Source organism: Triticum aestivum, chromosome 5D (genome assembly GCF_018294505.1).
Source record: "Triticum aestivum cultivar Chinese Spring chromosome 5D, IWGSC CS RefSeq v2.1, whole genome shotgun sequence".
Lineage (NCBI taxonomy): Eukaryota > Viridiplantae > Streptophyta > Magnoliopsida > Poales > Poaceae > Triticum > Triticum aestivum.
In genome coordinates, this window is record NC_057808.1 from 494,582,644 (window position 1) to 494,591,918 (window position 9,275).

Genomic DNA, 9,275 nt, shown 5'->3' on the forward strand with positions numbered 1-9,275 from the left:
CTTCTGAAGCGTTGTTATGCCTGTCTACAGATGCTCTCCAGCGTTCAGCTTATGGCCACTTAGTATTGGAGATCAAGTACTTATCTGGTAATAGGGAGTTTGTTCCTCAGAAACTTAGTCGTTCTCAGAATAGAGTCGTTGATCGTCTGGCAAACTATAGCCGTACGGAGCGAGCTACCGTTGTCTGGCTACGCTCAGTTCCTCCTTGTATCGAGGATGTATGGCCTCTCGACTGTAACTCTATGAATTTGCAATAAAACTCCCTTTACCCTCGCAAAAAAAATAAATGACTGCACTACATATGGTATGTTTATTTTTAGACATATGGTGGGGAGTATTGTGACTGTTTGGATCGATGGGTGCAATATTTTTATACAGCCACAAGGTTTAAAAAAAACATTCAATCATGTTTTCTGCTGAGAAATTGTCTGTAATGAATATATTAAAATTTCATAATCATGATGGTCATCTTGCAGTATGTGGTCATCTTGCACTATGTGGATGTTAAATCTTATAAAATAATTATTCAAAAAATAGAGACCATCGAAATTGATATTTCTACTACAAAAATCCAGTACAGACCTAAACTACATGTTCCCGAAAGATGAAAGGGAGGGGTGAGGGGCTTTTCAAATACAAAATTCACGAATCCGAAAATCGACATTCTAACCCGGTGCAACGCACGGGCACTTTTACCAGTGAATACTGACATACCGATACCATACAGATTTTCTTGATTCAGACTGTACAGACCACACTCACACGGTCAGCAAGCAGAACCACGTATTAATCTCGATGGGACATGTTTTCTAGGGGAACTACAATGTAATTTTAGCAGCATGCATCCCTTTGTAGTGCATAAACTACAGATAATTGATGTTGGCCACTTCGCCAGTGAAGTAGGAACGGTCAACAGATAGAATCGGCGACCCCGTCCGTTTGGGGGCTGCCTAGACTTGCTAGACCTGAACATTATTCTCTGAACACTAAAAAGTTGCATCTCCAGATTTGCTTCCCAACTCAACCACACCCATTGAATTTTACACGCACTTTCTTTCCAATACTGCACAAATCAGATATTACTATTTTTCCCTTAAAAAAGATATTACTATTTTATGTGTTCTGTCGGGGATATACCCCGCGGAATGACCCGGCCGGAAGTATGACCCGGCCGGACTTGGCGCTTCACCGTGACCCGCCGGAGGACTGGCGACTCACGGGTCTGGCGGCTCACTGTCAGACAACTCACGAGCCTGGCGACTCACGGATGACCCCGACGGCGAGTCAGATAGAAGACTAGGCCCAAGGCCCAGAAGGCCGGCTCATGTTATGGTGGACCGGCTTAAGAAGAAAGGGATGACGAATATTTCCTTTACGAGGAAGCAAGACCCGGACTTGTAATTAACTTGTAAGAGAAGATAGACTAGTCCTAGTCCTACTAGGACTCCACATGTAACTCGCCCCTCTAACTTATATAAGGAGGGGCAGGGCACCCCAAAGAGGGACGGGCAACAAGAAACAATCTCTAGGGCTAAACACCGAGAGCCGGAGCCGGCGACTCTCCCGTGATCATAATGAGACCTAGCCTCAAACAGCACGTAGGGTTGTTACCGGATGATGTTTCCCGGGGCCCGAAGCTGTCTAAACCCTTGTCTTGTGCGTTGATCCGCCCTGCGTCTCTCATCCCAATCAACCCCTCTCAAGCTACTACATAGATGCGCTGGCCTCACGACTAAGTCCTTACACCTAGGACATCTGACGTGTTAATTCCACGACAGTTGGCGCCCACCGTGGGGCTGCGCACGGTGGTGTTGAGTTCTTGGAGGGATCTAGTTTAGGGATCAAGAAGCTCAAGATTAGTCAGTTGAAGAAGGCTTGGTTCGAAAGGATCCACATCAGGTTTTAAAGTTCGCTGGTTCAGATTTACGATCTGGGAGATTTGAGTTCTACTCTATCCGCCTTCATCGTATAGTTGATTCAATTATTTCCGGGTCGCCGAGACCAACAAGATTTCTGCTGAGCCGCGGAACACCGGCTCGCTATGATAAAGCTCGCGATTAACCAGAACAAAAGTAGCTACATCGACTTGGAGTTCATCGATCAAGATCAAAAAGGTTTTCGGCAACAGCGAAAGATTAGATCAATCATCGGCGGTTGTTTTTTCCCTTGAGTGGTGTTCACGACGTGGGAATACTGTACTGATGCACAAGGCCCGGGAAACGCCAAGTTCCAAGACGGCGATTACAATCCATGTGCCCTGTGTTGCGCATATTATATTAAAAAGAAAAGGAAAGAGGGAGACCGGTACGGATTCATGCAACCCACTGGGACGTGGAGGAAAAGAAAATCACTTTGTCTGTCAGTATCAGATGAAGCAGAGAAAACAAAAGAGACCAGATTCAATGACCGAAGACTTGGGCACTAAAATTTATGTATGCAGATCAAGACAAAAGGGACTGGCAGCAGGACGGCCACAATCTCACGTCTCCATGGTTAATTTCCTCAAAGGCACCGTTGATTGTGGTGCACAGTAAGATGCCCCAAGAGCTCCTCACGTGGGGGCTAAATACAGCTACAAGTACTCTACATCTAGTACTAATGCTACACGGATTTCCAAGTTTAATTGACACACAGTACAACACTACGCCGGCTCCTGGGAAGATACCATATCAGCATGCATGCAGTTTTGTCGGTTACCTCCGCCGGCTCGCACCGCCACTGTGATCCGCATCCGCGCGGCTTACCTCAGCCGTGGACCGCCTCTTGAGACGCCGGGCCACCACGCCGTCACCCGCCCTTCGTCTCTGCCACACTGGGGCCGCCGCCGGGCCATCTCTGCCGCCTCCGCTGCCGAAGCCCGATGTCGTGGTCTCATTTTACTGGGTGTAAGTCGCCGGCGCTGATCAACCTTCGCTGATGTACGACGCCGGGTTGGACCGGTTCTGCCGCCACCAGGTTACCTCGCCGGCGCGTCGAGCCACCCCGGCCACGCCGCCTCGCCTTGTTTCCAAATTGCTCTGCAGATATCTGTGGATAGAATCAGATGCACTCGTCTCTGTCAAATTACTCTGCGTATTAAGTGCGTATTATACAAAACATATGTTGTCTGCTCGTGCTATTTTATGCTCGCAGATCTATAGCTCAAGAGTTTTTTGCTGCCGTTTTTTATTGCGTCACTTCCAACAATCTTTTGAGTCGCCATGACGCGCGATTCAAACAGCAGACGCGCGCTTCAGACAACTTGCAATGTGGAGGACAACTCGCTCGTCCGTGACGGTTTACAACACTATGGGCGACTTACCTGTCCGACCCCGTGGCCGACTCTCCCGTCCACGCCATTTTACAATGCCACGGCCGACTCGTCTGTTGATCGGGCGAATCAAGTGGTCAGCACCATCACACACCGGCGTTTGCGCCCGCTAACTGATGGAATAGGTGTGCGCAAGTCGCCGCCCGTGCAGCTTAATTTACATCAACCCGCCGGAGCCGTGTTGAGCCGCCCTTGCCGTTTTGAGCCGCCGGGGTTATATTAAGTCGCCGGTCTGCCTGAGCCGCCGGAACTATATTGAGTCGCTGGTCTGCCTGAGCCACCTCTGTCGCGATAAATGGATCATCCGTCATCCAAACAGATCAGGTGATATCCATCCAAGTTTGATTTATTCGCACATGTTGTTTTTTGTCAAAAGAATAAGTTTATCTTTGCCTTGGTCTGCAATATTGTTTATGCAGGGCAATTATTTATAACAAAAAGTGATATTATACCGCGGAGATGGAGGCACGCCAACATCTTTGGGCACAGGTGGTTGTCGTTACTCAACGGACTCCCGCACCGGCTTACAGCGCCGTGGCCGTCTCTCGCGACCGCGCCGGCTTACAACGCCGTGGCCGTCTTTTGCGACGACGCCGGCTTACAACAAGGAGGACAACTCACACGTCTGCGACCGGCTTACAATGTGACGGACAACTTACCCGTCCGCCCCCGCGGCCAACTCGGCATCCGCGTCGCTTACCGCTCCTGCGATTGACTCGCCCGACCGCACCGACTTACAACGCCGCGGCCGGTTCATCTGTCTGCTCCCGCGGCCGACTCGGCCGTGATTGGTTTCAGCTTCACCGTGATGATCATCAACTCCGCGGTGGATAATTTCTGGCCTGACATATCAACTGAAATCAATCCAGTAAATTTTTATATATTATATATTATTTTCTTTAAAAAGAGCAATTACTCTGGCTTGCGAGGTTTTTGATACAGGACAATTGTTCACTACATCAACACAACGTGGTTGACTCGCCCATCCGCGTGGCTTACCGCGCCGGCGATCGATTTGCCCGTCTGGACCGGCTTACAATGCCGCGACCGACTCATCTGTCTGTACCGCCTCTGATGCTACGATCGTCTTTACCGTCTGTCTCTCGCGGCTTGGTCTACATCGACACACCAGGACTGCACCTGTCTGCATGGGCGGATAATTGAATATGAGCAAGTCACTGCTTGGGAAGCCCGGTTTTTCTTCCAGCAGCTTGGAGGAAAATTGTCATGTGTTATCAGCCGCCGTCGGCATTGGACGGCTCAATGGGCATGCGCACAAGTCGCCGCCACTACAGTTTGCTTAACTTCAAAACATCCAGTTGGAAGGAACCATTGGCCGAGTTGCTGACACGGCTCATACGAGATCATTTATAACCCGCCGCAGTCACCTCAACCTTCTGTGGATTTACATCGCGCTGTCCACACCAATAATATGCCCCTTATGCTATGGTCAATATGGAGAATCTCAAAGCCAACTCCTCGAGTCGTCTTGAGACTCGGGGGCTACAATGATATGACTTGGCATCATTGGTCGGTTTCAATGCATTCAAGAACTCCGGGTCGTTGGAGGGAATGATAACCCGGTTCCAGAGGCTACTACCATATTGATGAAAATTTAAAGGCCGACAGAAAATTGTCGGCTCAAAATAAAGATTCCGGTTTAAAATCCGGTTCAAGAGATATCTCTCTCCCGCAAAGTTTTGAAGCTCTCAAATCCAGTTCAAACATCCGGCTTAAGGTAAATTTATATCTTACAATGCTTTGGAGCTCTCAATATCCGGTTTACAAATTTCCGGTTCAAAAAGAATTTATCTCTCGCAAAAGTTCGAGTTTCCAAAAAATTAAAGCGACCAAAAGGAGTCTGTTACAAAGCACAACTCAAATATAGGTACCCTGCTTTAATGACCATTGGGAGCTGATCGTATTCGAATTTAGCTTAACCCTTTTGGTGTGACCCTGATCGTATTCGAAAGAAACATTAAATATTCTCATGATCACTAGGGGGCTTCCTGTTCAAACATAGGTCGTATTCGAACCAAAGAGAACATAGCTGTCGATACCCTTTTGATCGGCACACTGCCGAGCTCATTGGGGAGTTTCTTGGTCATATTTGAACCATAGCTCAACCCCCTTTGGGAACCGACGTGGATCGTATTCGAATCAGTGTCGTTAAACAACTCTCAAGGTCATTTGGGGGCTTCCTGTTCAAACATAGGTTGTATTCGAACCAAAGAGAACATAGCTGTCGGTACCCTCTTGATCGGCAACGCCAAAACCACTGGGGGCTATATGATCGTATTCGAATCTTAGCTTAACCCCTTTGGGCCGGGTCTCTGGTCGTATTCGAATCAGAAACCTCAAAAATTTTGAAGTCTCTTTTTGCAAATAATTTTTGGGATTTTATTTGAAAGCTCTTTTGAACACATCTAAAGTGTATATGAGTGGTTTCTATTTAAACCCAGCTTGATTTTCGATGATAAGTTGCCGGCTTATGACAATCATCATATATTTGGAAGTATTGGCTTCTAAGGATTGGGTTATCACCCTTACTGCACAGGTCATGTAAACCAGCAGTACAAATTCAATATCACAGTGGTTATATGTGAGATATTATGACCCGCCCTGCAGTAAACCGCCAAGGGTTCTTGTGATCTACTTGCGTGCAGGATAAGACTACATTTGGGTGGTTACCCACCCTGGTTTTTGACGTTAAGTCGCCAGGGCATATGTTGTTTAAACTTTGCAGGATTTACAGAGCTATGATTTACATAAATGATTAAATTCAAGCCCATCATAGATGGAAATTGGTGTCTCAAAAGGGTTATCAATTCTTGATTTTCTCAAAGGCTATAAGCCGCCGGGTTGTACAAATTCCGGCTTAAAATGGAGGCGTATTAAATCGGCATCGGCCAAGAGCCGCCGGGTATTTAAACTCCGGATTGACCTATCAGCAGATGAGGTATTCAAAGTCGCTTTGGCGCAATGGCTATTATTTCATCAATGGATATGATTTATTCTACAATGGAAAGAATAGTCTCGAGTCGCTACAGGCTTACGACCCGGCACTTGGGGGCTACATTATTCAAATTGATATTGCATCAAATATGCAAGTCCCATGTCACTGCCAGCATGCACCATGGCACTTGGGGGCTAATGCAAAGTCATTTTTTGCTCACCTTATTGAAGACCCGACTCATCACATTGTAATGAGCCGGCCCTTGGGGGCTACCAATTGCTCCTGTCAACAATTCAAGGTACACAAGTCTTAATCCATTATATTGAAGGTTTATTGCTCAGTTGGTAAAGCACAAAGCTCTTAACTTTGTGGATGTGGGTTCAAGCCCCATGATGAGGGTTACATCATATGATGTTATTTTCAATGAAATATATAAAGTCTCAGCTCAATATTATCTTACTGAGCCGACAATTGGGGGATACACGTTGCTGTTCAAAGTCTACATGATCATATTTATAAAGTCCCTGCTCATTATTGCTTAATGACCCGGCCCTTGGGGGCTACACTGGTTGAAGTTTTATGAGTATAAGGCAATCTCAAGTCCCAGGTTGCTGCAAGCATGACAACCCGGCACTTGGGGGCTACATATATGGAGTATTCAGTTTTAACTAGTGACTGAGATGAACATGGATTTCTTCAAAGTGGCAGTAATTATATGGAAACAAGTCTCAAATCATCACTTTGTTCTGTTCAAGACTTGGGGGCTACAGGTAATATGGATATAAGGGAGGAATATCTTCCAATTTTCAGTTTTGAGCAAACCAGATTGACCCGGCATCACCAATCATTATGACCCGGTGTCTACAACAATCATAACCCGGCGTCATCAATAATTATGAACCGGCGTTGGCAACAATCATGAACCAGCGTTGGAAACAATCATGACCCGGAATTATCAGTTTTTATAACCCGGTGATTTTGGAAATCATAGATCGGCAAGTTCTATATTTTCAAACCGACTGAATATCAGTTGAATATTTGAAGACCAATATTTTTGTCAAGTCAGAGCATTGAAGGCCGATTTAAATGGATTCTTTATTTACAAAATATCTTCTGCAAGCAAATTGATTATGATGATGGTTATTGACTTGGATTTTGAGAAGGAAGAAATGACAAGGACTTAAGGATGATCAAGTGCCGGTTTATAAGAATATTTAAACCGGAGCACAACCCGCCAAATTTGTTCTTGTGTTTATGTTGCAGATCAGTTTAACATGGATAAATCCAAATTAAACTGGGGGCTAATGTCGGGGATATACCCCGCGGAATGACCCGGCCGGAAGTATGACCCGGCCGGACTTGGCGCTTCACCGTGACCCGCCGGAGGACTGGCGACTCACGGGTCTGGCGGCTCACTGTCAGACAACTCACGAGCCTGACGACTCACGGATGACCCCGACGGCGGGTCAGATAGAAGACTAGGCCCAAGGCCCAGAAGGCCGGCTCATGTTATGGTGGACCGGCTTAAGAAGAAAGGGATGACGAATATTTCCTTTACGAGGAAGCAAGACCCGGACTTGTAATTAACTTGTAAGAGAAGATAGACTAGTCCTAGTCCTACCAGGACTCCACATGTAACCCGCCCCTCTAACTTATATAAGGAGGGGCAGGGCACCCCAAAGAGGGACGGGCAACAAGAAACAATCTCTAGGGCTAAACACCGAGAGCCGGAGCCGGCGACTCTCCCGTGATCATAATGAGACCTAGCCTCAAACAGCACGTAGGGTTGTTACCGAATGATGTTTCCCGGGGCCCGAAGCTGTCTAAACCCTTGTCTTGTGCGTTGATCCGCCCTGCGTCTCTCATCCCAATCAACCCCTCTCAAGCTACTACATAGATGCGCTGGCCTCACGACTAAGTCCTTACACCTAGGACATCTGACGTGTTAATTCCATGACATGTTCGTTAGTAGAGATTCTCCTGGTGACAGCACGTACAAGAGTCCAGCGTCCCCGCTAAGGGTTTGAACCGGAATATGTAAATCTTGTCAACACCATTGACGTTTCCTGGAAAGAAAGCTTTTATATTTCAATTTGTTGGGTTTTACCCTCACTAGGAGGGAACCCTTCCAATAATTCTCAGTGACCCATGAAGGCCAAAGAGGGGGTTTGGAAATAGTTTTCAACCAGCAATTGACGCGCCTCGGTATAACCTCACTAGATGCGTCATTGCCCCAAGCGCAAGGCGGGTGTTCCATAGCCCAGAGATCTCCGTCTTATACCCAGGTCATCCTCAAACTATTTCTGCACACAAACGATGTGGTACAATTAACCCACCAGCAACCTGAGTTAATTGTTCTGAAAAACACGACCTGAGTTACCTAAAACAGAAAGGCCCATTGGGCCATCAGCTACCAGCCCTTCGCTTTGAGCCTCCCGGTGCACCAGTAATATGGCTAGATTTGTGCCGCCTCTCGGCCCATGGCACCACGTTCTATTTTATGCAGTGGCTTTTGTATTTTCACTGAAAAAACAATGCTGTAGCTCTTGTACCTATCAACGTGAGACCTGTGCTACTTCTCCTTCCTTTTTTTCATTTTTCTTTCTTCTTCATCTTCTTTTATAGCTGTGCTGATTAATAAATCATCTAAAATGTTTAGCGGACTAGGAAAGGTCGATACTACATGGGATGGGAAAAGTTTGCCAGAGTAAGGCAAACCGTGTGCGTGCCACTGCTGCCGGAGGAGCAGTTCCTCTAGGTTTCAGTCTGGGGTTTAGATTCGACATTATGGTTGAGCATGGCGCATTCAGGTAGAATTGTACATTTAGGGAATTAAACCGTGTGTGTTTTAGTGTTAGATACATCTGTGTCTATATAAAACTAAGACAACTAATTCAAGACGAAGGGAGTACATTGTAACTTTAGCTACTCATAATTGAATTGCGGAAAGTACACTTCATAGGAATGGTGAACTTGTGGGCCAACTTCATGTTTGTTTAGCAGCCAGAG

The 9,275-nt window shown here is 46.5% G+C and overlaps 1 non-coding gene across 1 annotated transcript; it reads right to left on the reverse strand.

Moving 5' to 3' along the window:
- Positions 1-8,365: 8,365 nt before the first annotated feature.
- LOC123126802 (U4 spliceosomal RNA) lies at positions 8,366-8,513 on the reverse strand. The gene has a single exon (XR_006462019.1). It is a non-coding gene; the product is annotated as a U4 spliceosomal RNA (small nuclear RNA).
- Positions 8,514-9,275: the final 762 nt, after the last annotated feature.